This window comes from Rhamphochromis sp. 'chilingali' (genome assembly GCF_963969265.1).
Source record: "Rhamphochromis sp. 'chilingali' genome assembly, chromosome: 2".
Taxonomy (NCBI): Eukaryota; Metazoa; Chordata; class Actinopteri; order Cichliformes; family Cichlidae; genus Rhamphochromis; species Rhamphochromis sp. 'chilingali'.
The window spans coordinates 58095802-58109984 of NC_137930.1; the positions used below are offsets into that span (position 1 = coordinate 58095802).

The 14183-nt window shown below is 39.8% G+C and overlaps 1 protein-coding gene across 1 annotated transcript in view; it reads right to left on the reverse strand.

The window, feature by feature from the left end:
* Window positions 1-11169: 11169 nt before the first annotated feature.
* The window catches only part of LOC308392031 (uncharacterized protein), a 297183-nt gene continuing 294169 nt past the window's right edge, over window positions 11170-14183 (reverse strand). Inside the window, exon 2 of the mRNA XM_080874875.1 lies at window positions 11170-11179. The gene's annotated coding sequence lies outside the window, so the exon portion shown is untranslated. The remainder of the gene's footprint in view (window positions 11180-14183) is intronic.

Genomic DNA, 14183 nt, shown 5'->3' on the forward strand with positions numbered 1-14183 from the left:
CTCACTTACTTTTTGATTGTCTAGTCTTCAAAATGGAAAATTTTCATTATTTCTGAGCAGTAATTTGATGAAGAAGCATGACTTTTTTGTGATTTGTGTTTTTTTTCTATATTTGAATCAGTTTTTAGCAATACTATAATCAAATAATCATGCTAACCTCTTCATGGTGGATTGCATTCCCACTCATCTGTGTTTACTGACCTTAAAAAAGCAAAGAACAAAGTAAAAATGTTGATTGTTATTGAGGGTTTCAATTCCAATTCCCTCCTCGAATGTGTGAAATTATAAGTATTATATTGCTAAATGAATAAGGGACCACAGTGAGCTCATATACTGACTGTAGCACAGTGACACTTTTCTGAGTTTTCTTTCTTTTTTCTTCTTTTTACTTTTATGACATTTACTTTATATGATTTTATAATCACGAGGCTCAAAAACCCTGCAGCACACATTAAGATGACCAGAATAGGGTGAGCCCAGTGTGACTGCACGTAATGGTGACATACTTTATTCCCCAACATTTGAGCCACAAATGAAAATCAGGTCAGTGGTCTGTGAGACACTCTCCAACACAGACAAAAAATGTCCAAGATGATTGCACTAACCTTAAACCAGTATCATTTTTCCAAAAAAGCTGAACAATGAGATGAAACAGCAGCGGTTATGGTATCATACATAAGAGCTTAAACAAATACAATGTCTCTCAGCATTAATTCAAATTATTTCAGAGGCTATATAAACAGTGGCGTGTCTAGAAAATTTTTGTTGGGGGGGCCAGGTAGGGGCACAGATTTGGAGAAGGGTGGCAGATTTAATTGGCAGATAATGTTTAAAAAAAAAATTCTACCAACCCTTAACCATAATTCAATAATCCTATAAACCTAATAACCAAATGCACTTTTAACTCTTATTAGAATGAGATTTTAACCACTACGGTGCAAAGTTTTTAGATACTGCGTTGATAAAGTACAAGAGATACAATCAGTGCTTTGTCAGTATTTACTCAGCATTCAAGGACATCAATATTTGCATAGTATTTTTACTGACATATAGTGCACATATGTTTTGGGCAAAAACATTTTTGAAAATTAAAATACGAACATTTGTAACAAACAATTGACAAATTAGCCAATGCCAATGCAAAACTTTATCTGCCTGTTAAAAAAAGAAGATAATCTTCTCACAAACTGGTGTTTGATTTTGAAACAGGAAAAAAGTGGGGAAACAAATGAAAAGACTAACATTTGAATAAAACCTGAAAGCAAGTAAATACTTTCTATGCTGCCTTATGGTAAACTTTGGTAATATTGATAAAGAACAACACTGGCTGATGATAAAATATAGTCAGCTGGCATGGTGACACTGCTAGTATTAACCTGCAGGGCTGGACTGGGACAAAAAAATTGGGCATTTTTACTACAGACCGACCCACCAGGTAGTAAAGCCATAAAGACTTTGAATGAAAACAAATGCTGTTGTGACAGTGATGTACAGTCTTGTTGGTATATGTATGATTTCTATACATTTTACGTCAGATAAAAACTTTGGTTGTAAGATTTAGATAATTATTTAATAAAAACTAGGTATTTTAAATGAGAATAAGAAAGAAAAGTATTTCTTTGTGCCCACCTTTCCCTGTTAATGCCCTACCTGGCCCCCTGGCAAAACTTTGCTAGACCCGCCCCTGCACAGTTACCAGCTGTCAGCTACATAAAAAAGGATCCTGGTGTTATTTGTCTCTCAGAAACAGTTGATAACTTCAACTCATTCATGTCACCTAAAAGGTAAACCTGTTTCTCCATCACCTGTTCAGCTCTGATGATTCAGTAAGGACATCTCCTGGTTTCATCTTCATGTTTCCCTCTCACCACATATCTAAACAGACATCATGACCAGCAGCTTTACAGCTGTGGCTCCAGCAAACATCAGCTGATACTAGAAATTAATGTTAAATACATTCTAACAACAGCTGATCAAGCTTAAACGTGCTGCTGTTGTTTAGCGCAATATCTGCTGGTTTCCTCTTTCTGGCGCAAAGTGGGCGATAAACAAACAAGAGAGAAAAGCCGATCAGCTGATCATTGATCAGTTTCATGATTGAAGTAGCAACAGGAGAGGGAGGGGGAGAGAATGAGAGAAGAGGCAGCTGTGCAGCATAAAGACAGAATAAATCCAGCTTTGTGTCTTTTTTCCATTCTAGCTAAAGTCCGGGACAAACTGCGTCTCTTCTCAGCTCAATACGAAACGCGTAATATTTTCTCTGAATGAGGGACCATTCCATTTTTTTAAGGAGCCGTTGGCAACTCTACTAACCTTATGAATAAAATAAAGTTCACTATCAGTAACATCATAGCACCCACCCAGCTGTATAAAAACTCCATCAAGCTGGCTAGAACGCAGTATGAGTTATTGCAACTGACAGTAAAAAGTCAGCAACATGAAAATAAACTCCACCTAAACTTGGTTTATATCTGACCCAGATAGACTGCAGGTCATAACTTCTTACCTGAAGTTCAGTTCACCTGACACTCGGACTGGTGGCTGCTTCGGGTCTCTCCTCCTGCCTCCCCTTCCCTCATCCACCTGTTGCCTCTGTGGAAGCCCCGTCATAGCCACCACCAAACAACGGAGTTATTTCTACACATCGACCTGCATCTGGCCAATCCACCACCTCTCATTGTTCATGCCATTACAAAAAAAATAAAAAATAAGTCACTGGGGATATGCCCGATGGCCAGTCCAGCTATGTTAACCTGCAACCAAATTTGCAGCTCCATACAGCAATGTTACGACTTAGATTATATCTTATAACTCATAACTCTTATGTTAGCTCCCCTCAGTAGCATACTGTCAGAAATATTCCACAGCTGCAATAATTCTTTAAGTGTTATTTTTTTCCTTGGTATTCTAATTTCACCGAAGTTTACTAAACTCAACACACTTGATATTACTTACCGGGACATTTATTCTGTCCTCATTTTCTTTCACCGAAAAATTGTTTCCTGCAGTGACGTCTTTCGCGCTTGGCTCTCCTACCTTTGCTAACGTGATGCGCATAGCGCAGAAGCGATGCTGCATTCACTTACACTCGGATATCTGAGCGTCACCGTGAAAACATAATCGGACATTTGATATTTGATTGAATTTTATTGTTTTGCCTTTGGGGTGGCACCTGGGGTGGCCAGTCTGGTTTGGGGGGTGGCCTGTGCCCCCCCAGGCCACCCCGCTGGACACGCCATTGTATATAAAAAGCAGTTAAATGATACAAAAATTAACTGATGTAAAAATTACAGCATGCAATTAGCAATTAACAGTATAAAAGAATCAAATTTAAAATTTTGGTCATTTTTAAAAGGCTAAAGAAAACAGGAAGCTCGTCCGCTTCCATTAGATCACCTTGGATAAGTCGTACATTAGACCTTTTTTTATATCAACACCTTTCAGTGATGTCTCTTTGCTTAAGTTAATAACAGAACTCGTACTTGTATAGTATGTTTATTAATATAAAATTAATTACTTACCTTTATATTACAGTTCAAATCAGATTGAACCACAGCTCCTGACTCTAACTTGTTGTTTAAAGGGCAGTGTTAAAAAATGCTAAATTCAAAGAAATTTTGTCTTTGTTAATCTTAAAGCCACTGAAAATTTATCATTTTAGGTCAGATCAGTGAGAAGTTTCCAACTACCCATAAATCCCAGTGCGTTAGAGGTTTTCTCTAATTGCTTTGCTGAATGACAAAATGAGCCTGTCTACTACTGCTGCCACCAATATAAACATTTTTTTCTGACTTTATCATTAGATATGTGTATCTTCCCACAAAGTTTTTAATTAACCAGATAGAACTAGTTTGTGATATGTCATGTCTGCTGCTTCAGAAGAATGTAATAGAAACCAGCTGTGGAAAGAAGCAGCCCTGCAGTCAATCAGATTACACCTTGCAGAAGAAAAGTGTGGGTAGGTTCAGTGTTTTATTGATTTCACTGACACCAAACAGAGGACTCAGCTTTCAAGTAGGACAGGTTCTTATTTTCTGTGTTTAAAAATAACAGTTGTTGTCTGAAGTGGGATAAAATAAATAAAAAAGAAATCTCAGTCGGCTACACATACGTCTGTGTCTGACAGCACAGCAGTGATGTGACTGGATCTGTCCTTGGGTTCCAAGAGAAACATCGTCCTCTAAGAGTCTCAGTGATATTTATTAAATATTATTTATATGAATTATACTTTAAATACAACTAAAAAGGGGAGTCCAGCCAAGTGTAAGAAGATTTATAATCTTCAATTTCTTTTTTTTTTTACATCTTGTTTGTCATATATTTTCATATATTTCTGGAAATATGAGGAGCATCTTGGCTTGGAACTCTATCTTCCTCATTTTACTTTTCATAATCACTGTCTACACTTTTTGAAACAAAAAGAAGTATAAAGTACCCACAGTAGCTTTAGGTTATATAAACAAATCAACAAATCAGTATGAGTTTTGTGAGTTTTCTAGTCTTACTCCCAAAGCCTTCAAAGAGGAACAAAAAAAATTATTTTCTGAGCATTTAAGCTTTATTAGACTTTCAGGTGTACGGTGGATGATCTGCATGTTTCTCAGCAACACAATGCTCGTTGTTTCTTTGTCCTCCTCGAGCATAAGGTGAAAGGTAAAAATTAACTTTTTTAAATGTCTGAACGAGGATTATAACTCTTGAGGACAACGAACTGAAAATTCTTGAATTGTCTTAAGAGATCTGTCTTTATGGCACACATCCCAGCAGATTACCATGGAAACACATGCAAGTTTCACAATGTTAAATCAAAAACGCTATATTTATATTACCATCTCATAGCCGTCCTTCGGTCACAGATGCATACAAACGGCAGCTGATGATTCAGAAAAGAAGGAAGAAACCAACTTTGGCATCATGACATTTTATATTATTTGGCTGATCAGCAAAGATTTCTTATTAAAGATGTAACTTGACCAGTAAAACAATGGCTTATAAGATTTCTTTAACATGCTGGGCCATAGGCTGTGAAGGGGAATGATGCATGCTTTTAATAGCTTGTGGTATATATGTAACTTTGGTCATTTGGGTAAATTGATAGATAGTCAGTATACTTATGAATAATTACGTTTAACCATGTTTGCAACCCCGAGTGCTTTACCAGAGATAATTCAAACATCGAGTGTGTTATGAGTTATTCCTCTCTGTGGGAGAGTTGCACATGTTTTGCAATCTTGAAAGATGCAATAAGAGACGTCGGAGCCATTGCCACATCACTCATTGCATCTTTAACCATGAGAAAATCCATTTTTCTCATGGTTTAACAGTTCCTCAGGACTGCTTTCCTCCTCTCTGCCCTCATACTTCCCTACCTCATCCAGACCGCAGATGTCACTGTTGGGACATTTTGATCAGAGTTTCAAAGCTTCATGAAAACTTTGGACATTTTTCACAGATTCAGCTAAAGAAACTGGAACAAATTATGTGTTTTTGTGACAGACTGATGAAGATACAATTATTACAGTTATTTGCTGAGTTGTCTTTTATGCGTAGACAAAACACCGCTCCATCCATGAGTTACATGTAGTAAGGGGCATAGAAAAAAACTCCTGGTCCAGCTTTGTTTGGTTTTGATGTTAAGTTACACACCTGTGTTGGTGCTGTATGTACCGCTGCAGAGGCGTCAGTGCAGTGTGCCATCAGTGCTAATAATAACCTGCAATACGATAAATATGACTACCGCTCATGTGCTTTTAAAATTACAACCTTAGCTGTACCAAGTGAATTGATGTATGATGATAAACTGTTATTCAATCCAGGATTGAAAGTAAACATACTTGTAAGATCTATGTTAAAATATGTGTTTATGACCATAACTGATGATTAAATAAAATCTAAAAAGAAGTCACAGTTGATGTAAAACACTAGTGTGAATATATATTCAATTATTTATTTCCTGCTGTCCTAGAAAAATATTTTTAGAATTTTGAATTCACATTCATGGCTTTTAAAAGCTGTTATTTCCAAACAGAGGCTTTTGAGACTACATGGAAATGTCATTTTCCTTGATAAAGGACATGGCAACCCACTCCTGAACCTGGTCACCCCTTTACCTCGAGGTGCTGCTATTGCTGGAGACAGAGACACCCACTGCTTCATGTCAGCTGAGCTCACATATGTGAAAGCACAGGACCAAGCAACTTAACATTTTTGTTTAAAAAGGGAAAACTTTGAAACTAAACCTAACTAACCTATCCAGACGGGGGGAAAAAGTCTGAAACATCCCAGTGACATTTTCCAGCATTTTTCAGGTGACCCATATCATCAGGGCTGGACTGGGACAAAAAATCAGCCCGGGCATTTTGACTAGTGACCGGCCCACCATGGTATTATAGGAAAAGCCATAAAGCCTTTATAATAAACTTAAACCTACACCCTCAAGATGCTTAATTGACAAAACCGATTTTAATTTAATGCACGTATAAAACAAATGCACAGAAATCTATTATTTTTCTCCAGTAATTAAATAGATTCAACATCTTTCTTCAACAAAATTGCAGACCTTCATAGAAGGTGCCTTCCCAAAGGGAAGAATACTATAATTTACTAGGGCATATACTAGACTTAATATTTACTGAATACAATAATGGATTTCTATACATTTTACATCAAATGAAAACTTTGGTTGTAAGATTCAGATAATTATTTATTAAAAGCGAGACATTTTAAATAAGAATAAGAAAGAAAAGTATTTCTTTGTGCCCCCCTTTCCCTGTTAATGCCCTACCTGCCCCCCCCCGGCAAAACTTTGCTAGATCCACACCTGCACAGTTACCAGCTGTCAGCTACCTAAAAAAAGGATCCTGGTGTTATTTGTCTCTCAGAAACAGTTCATAACTTCCCTTCAACTCATTCATGTCACCTAAAAGGTAAACCTGTTTCTCCATCACCTGTTCAGCTCTGATGATTCAGTAAGGTCATCTCCTGGTTTCATCTTCATGTTTCCCTCTCACCACATATCCAAACGGATATCATGACCAGCAGCTTTACAGCTGTGGCTCCAGCAAACATCAGCTGATACTAGAAAGTAATATTAAATAAATTACAACAGCTGATAAAGCTTAAACCTGCTGCTGTTGTTTAGCGCGACCTCCGCTGGTTTCCTCTTCCTGGCGCAGAGAGAAAAGCCGATCAGCTGATCATTGATCAGTTTCATGATTGAATTAGCAACTTTCTAGCTGAAGTCGTACGTGACAAATCGCGTTCCTTTTCACCTCAACTTTAAAGTTCGACTCTGGGCTGTAATTGGTCCAGCCCAGAGTCGATCATGACCAACTGGCCAATCCACCACTATTAATTTATACCGTTAAAAAAAAGAAAAGAAATAAAACCCCATCGGCCCATAAAAACGAAAAATCACGAGCGGCCCACCAAGCAAATGCCCTGTATGCCCGATGGCCAGTCCAGCCCTGCTTATCACACTGGGAGCAGTCTAAAGCAGCATCTCTCAGTTCAGGTTGGACACTTTGTGGTGCTTACACTTGTATGTGAAGCTCTGTGAAATAGTCCCCATTGCGTCACTATACCTCATTCATGTTTTATTTTAAATAGAGACACTTCAGTTTATTGAAGGTAAAGTACTCAAGCTCCACTCCTGTGCGTGTCTTTCTCTCTTAAACCCCCAAGAAAACTCAGATTCTGGACCAACTTAATATTTCATTATTCTCCAAACCTGTGGTGGATTTTGTTGCATCATTAAAAATTTGTATGTTCTGTATCACTTTGTGATTTGTCTGTTTTCTGATTTGAACGTAGCAAAGACTCGAGTTTGAGTCTCAAGGACCTTTCAGTTCATTTTATGAATGCTTTCTATGGTATACATGGTCCTCACTTAGGATGATTTATAGTGTACTAACGCTTAATCGCGTGTAGTTATTGTAAAGTGTTACTGCTTAATGTATGTGTTGCAAAGCTTTAACCCCTGAGTTGCCTGCTCTACACCCACTTCACTTCACATTCCTGCCCACTATAGTAACACCTTTGTTGAGTGTGTGGATGATATCTTGGTGGTGGCGCTCATTTCTGGGGGGATGAATCCACCTACAGAGATGAGATGGATCTGCTGGTGTAATAACAACAAATTTCTCCTGAACAATGCAAAGACCAAGGAGCTTATAGGGAGCTTATCGTGGATTTTAGGAAGAAGGCAAATGACATGCTGCCACTCACCATCAACAGGCTCTGTGTAGAGAGGATCTCAGACTAATGCTTACTGGAAGTCATCATCAGGGAGGACCTGACCAAGCAAACTGATGATGTAGTTAGAAAAACCTAAAAGAGACTCTGCTTTCTAAAGGTTCTCAGAGAGAATAACATCCCTGTGAAGCTGATAGTGTCCTTTAATCGCTGCACGGTATTGAGCATCCTGGCCTACTGTTTCTGTGTATGGTTCTCCAGCTGCAAAACAGCACAGAAGAAAGAGCTCCACGGGGTGATATATGGTTATATAACACCCCCTCAATTGATGAACCACACAGACCAAGTCATCTCAGAAACAGTCAGATCCAATATAACTTTCATGTAAAATGTTACAATGTTACAACACAGTCTCATGTTTACATGTTTACAACCACATTTTACCATTGGGGGCTAGTGCAATATGGAAACAGTTGTGTTTGTTTATAGATGTATTTCATATATATTTTTATCAGTCTCGGTCGTTGTGTCCTTGGGCAAGACACCTGTTGCCTGCTGGTGGTGGTCAGAGGGTCCGGTGGCGCCAGTGTTCGGCAGCCTCGCCTCTGTCAGTGCGCCCCAGGGTGGCTGTGGCTACAATGTAGCTTGCCATCACCAGTGTGTGAATGTGTGTGTGAATGGGTGGATGACTGAATGTGTAAAGCGCTTTGGGGTCCTAGAGACTAGTAAAGCGCTATACAAATACAGGCCATTTACCATTTTACCATATATTGTATACATATTTTGTGTTGATTTGTGTTACATGACTTTTAGATAGTGTAACATATGACTGCCATTACCAACGGCTGATAGCTTAATCATTCTTAACCTGGAGTTGTGCTCTGCTCGCCTTTCTTTTAGCCAAATTTTTCAACTAACTTCCTTCAGTTGCTGCTTTTGTCTTTGATTTTGTGAGTCCAGCGAATGATGAACTGAATAACGTTGCTTCATTTTTTTAGGGGTGAAAGTGGAGGCATCAGAGCCTGCACTACTGTTTGAATCAAAGTTTAGTCATCCAGTGTGAGTTATTCACAAAGTTTAATCATGACACTGTGCCATAACCAATTAAGGTAATTAGAGTGGTGGACTCGACGACCTGACACAGTTTTAAAAGGTTTTTTTAGCAAAGCTCAGGATTAAACAACCACAGGAGAGCTTCAGTTCACAGAACATGCGAAGACTTCTGTCAGACAGGAGAAGTGGGTTAAACTTTCATGCTAGTGCAATACAGTGCAGGAGAAATTTGTAAAAAAAAAAAAATTGGATTATTACTTGGAAATGCTGGTGAGGCTGACAGTGGAGGGAGCAACCAGTCATATTTTCCTAGGACATAAAGAGATGGAGGGGAGTGGATGGGCAGGCACGTTTTCAAGTAGGTAAAAACACAATTTCTCTTTTGCAGGAATGGACCTGGACTGGATGTGGATGAGTAGCTGGAAGAGATACTTTTCCAACTCCACGTGAGAGCAAAGAAGAGGAAGAAAGCAAAAAACCCAGCCTGGTTTCATAACACCCGAATTACTTAATAAGAAGCAGTCTCACCACATTGGTGCTCTGGGTTGTTAGTCTCACTTTTCTCCCACACCCCTTACAATAATAAAATTTTTCACTGGTGGGGTTCTCTTTAATAGATAGGTGGTTCAGATATTGCCAGTTAGTGTCACCTGGTGACCTTTAAAATAAAATCCCAAAGAGTTATAGCAGCTTATTATTATCTTTATTAGTATAACGTTCAAGAAACCAGTTTGAGATTATCTGAACTTAGTGATGTGATGCATTATCCTGCTGGAAGCAGACATAAAAAGATCTGTACACTGTGGTCATAGAGGGATGAACATGGTCAACAGCAGTAGCAGCCTGAAGCACTAGTAGAAGACATGCTTTCATGTTATTTACTCCAAATTCTGACCCTACTGTTTGACAGAAATTAGACTTGCCAGACCAGGGAACATTTTTCAGTCTTCTATAAGGTTTTGAAGTGCCCATGCGAAATGTAGCCTCAGTTTCTTGTCGTCAGCTTACAGGAGTTGCACCTGGCATGGTGTTCTGCAGGTGTAGTCCACCTTTACAAGGTTTGACATATGCTCTTCTGCATACTTCTGTTGTAACAACTGGTTATTAGAGCTTTGCAGTTCATCTTGACCATGTCTTTATGCCTAAATGCACTGAGCTGCTGCTACATGATTTACATAAACAACACACTTGAATGGGTGTACTAAATTGAGTACATCAAGCAACTGCAGCAGACACATAAGCGTCCAGCTGTGCACTACTTTTGTTTGTTTTACACTAATGAGTATTTCACTCTGAATGCCACTTGTCATATTGGCAGTATACAGGTTCAGAAAGCTTGCCTTGCTTTCTGATATTAAAACAGCATAAGACTTAATTTATCAGCATTAACAATGAAAAAAAAAAAAAGAGATCACTCATGAATCTTCTGTTGGCCCGGCTGTGCATGTTCCCTGTTTAAATTTGCTCATTGCTTTCCAACCAATTGTTCTACCTGAACTAGAGAAGCTTGTGTTAAGTGCTAAACCGTGTGGTTCTCCGAATGATGTCGTTCCACCCCGTTTTCTGAAAGAGGTGTTTCCTACTGTTGGACCACATATTTTAAACATAATCAATACCAGCCTCTTGTCAGGTCAAGTACCAAGTGAGTTTAAGCATGCAGTTATTCATCCCTTACTTAAGAAGCCAGGCTCAGATATTTCAGCAATGTCAAATTTTAGACCCATCTCTAAACTTCCTTCTCTGAGTAAGATCTTGGAAAAGGTTGTTCACACTCAGCTGATGGATTTTCTAAACAACTCTCATATGTTTGAAGTTTTTCAGTCCGGCTTTAGGCCGTTTCATAGCACAGAGACAGCTCTCATAAAGGTTATGAACGATATTCTGGTAGCGACGGACTGTGGTAAACACGTAGTGCTTATACTACTAGATATGACTGCTGCATTTGACACAGTGGATCACGACCTGCTGATCTCTCGATTGCAGCATTGTGTGGGCATTTCTGGCTTTGCACTCCTGTGGATAAAATCATATCTCTCAAACAGGAGCTTCTGTGTTAAGTTGGGCTCGTCATCGTCCTCTGTGGCCCCTCTGTCATGGGGTGTACCACAGGGATCTATTCTTGGGCCATTACTGTTTTCATTGTATCTCCTGCCACTGGGTGTGATCTTTCGTAAACATAAAGTTTCATTTCATCTATATGCTGATGATTGCCTGCTTTATTTTCCTTTCAGTCATTCTGATAGCTCCCAAATTAGACTCCCGCTTGATTGCCTTAGTGATGTTAAGTCATGGATGGCTCAAATCTTTTTAAATTTTAACGAACGTAAAACGGAAGCAATTCTGTTTGGCCCGAATCGTTCCTCTGATATCCCTGATGTTGACCTTGCTGCTCTGACCCCTCACCTGAAGAGCTCGATTACCAATCTTGGGTTAAAAATCGACTCTGCACTTACCTTTGATGGCCACGTGAATGGGGTGGTGAAATCGTCATTCTATCAACTCAGGCGTCTGTCGAAGGTTAAACCTTTTCTTTCAAGGCGTGACTTGGAGACTGTTATCCACACTTTTATAACCTCACCCTTGGATTATTGTAACTCCCTTTTAATAGGGGTTGGACCGGGCACTCTGACACGCCTGCAACTAGTACAGAATGCTGCAGCGCGGTTGTTATCTGGTAAAAGAAAATTTGAGCACATTACTCTGGTTCTGGCCTCCCTGCACTGGCTTCCAATTGAATTTAGGATTAATTTTAAAGTTCTTTTATTGGTTTTTAAATCTTTAAATGGTCTGGCACCTGCGTATCTGTCTGATTTGCTGAAGCCCTATGTCCCCACTCGTTCGCTCCGGTCAGCTGAGCAGCTGTTGCTCTCAGTCCCCAAATCACGGTTGAAACTGAGAGGAGACCGAGCGTTCTTTATTGTGGCTCCTAAGCTTTGGAATAATCTTCCTCTTCACATTAGGCGATCGACATCAGTGATGGTTTTTAAATCCAGATTGAAAACGCATTTTTATTCACTGGCTTTTGATTCAGTGGTTGACTGACTTGTATTTTATTGTTTTCACTATGTTTATTATTTCATTTTATTTATTTATCATTTATCGTATTTATTATTCTTATGGTATCTATTATGTTTCTGTTGTTCAGCACTTTGGTCAGCCTTGTGTGTTTTTAAAGTGCTATATAAATAAACGATGATGATGATGAAACATTATGAAGTACAGCTCTGCGTATCCCAATAAAAGGCAGAGCTTTGGGTAGTGCAAAATGCTGGGTATAATCTGATAAAAAAAAAAAAATTGTTAAAAAGCACTGCTTATCCATGTATCTGCAGGGACTGTCAAGCAACTTTTCCAGGTTAAGCGCTTTAATTATGACCACAATAAAGTCACACAAGAGATTAGCTGATGATGAATGATGAAAATGTGAACTAGTGCAACTTGTTTTAATCTTTAAATGGCTTATGAGCAATTTTTTGCTATTTTGGCAGTGAACACAGAAGAAGAGATCAGCTTATACACTGAACAAAAATATAAACGCAACACTTTTGTTTTTGCTCCCATTCCCCATGGGATGGACGTAGAGACCTAAAATTCATTCCAGATACACAATATAACCATCCCTCCCAAACAGTGGTCACAAATCAGTCCAAATGTGTGGTAGTGGGCACATCTGCTATATTGAGATAATCCATCCCACCTCACAGGTGTGCCACATCAGGATGCTGATCTGACATCATGAGTAGTGCACAGGTCTACCTCAGACTGCCCACAACAAAAGGCCACCCTGGAATGTGCAGTTTTGTCTCACAGCAAAATGCCAAAGATGCCACAAGCAATGAGGGAGCGTGCAATTGGCATGCTGACAGCAGGAATGTCAACCAGATCTGTCGCCCGTGCATTGAATGTTCATTTCTCAACCATAAGCCGTCTCCACAGGCGTTTCAGAGAATATGGCAGCACATCCAACCGGCCTCACAACCGCAGACCTCGTGTAACCACACCAGCCCAGGACCTCCACATCGAGCAGGTTCACCTCCAAGATTGTCTGAGACCAGCCACCCAGACAGCTGCTGGAACAATTGGTTTGCACAACCAAACAATTTCTGCACAAACTGTCAGAAACCGTCTCAGGGACGCTCAACTGCATGCCCGTCGTCCTCATCGGGGTCTTGACCTGACTCCAGCTCGTCGCCGTAACAGACTTGTGTGGGCAAATGCTCACATTCGATGGCGTCTGGCACGTTGGAGAGGTGTGCTCTTCACGGATGAATCATTGTTCACATTGTTCAGGGCAGATGGCAGCTGAGAATGTCCCAGTTCTTGCATGGCCAGCATACTCACCGGACATGTCACCCACTGAGCATGTTCGGGATGTGCTTGACCGGCGTATACGACAGCATGTACCAGTTCCCACGACTATCCAACAACCTCGCACAGCCATTGAAGTGGAGTGGACCAACATTCCACAGGCCACAATTGACAATCTGATAGACTCCATGCGACGATGTGTTGCACTGCATGAGGCAAATGGTGGTCACACCAGATACTGACCGGTTCTGGGTCCCCAGACCCCCAATAGCGCAAAAAACTGCACATTCCAGGGTGGCCTTTTGTTGTGGGCAGTCTGAGGTACACCTGTGCACTACTCATGATGTCAGTTCAGCATCCTGATGTGGCACACCTGTGAGGTGGGATGGATTATCTCAATATAGCAGATGTGCCCACTACCACACATTTGGACTGATTTGTGACCACTGTTTGGGAGGGATGGTTATATTGTGTATCTGGAATGAATTTTAGGTCTCTATGTCCATCCCATGGGGAATGGGAGCAAAAACAAAAGTGTTGCGTTTATATTTTTGTTCAGTGTAGTTACGGGAATGTTAAATCTGACTAAATACCCAATTAAACAAAGAGAGACCGTGGCTGGAGCCAAG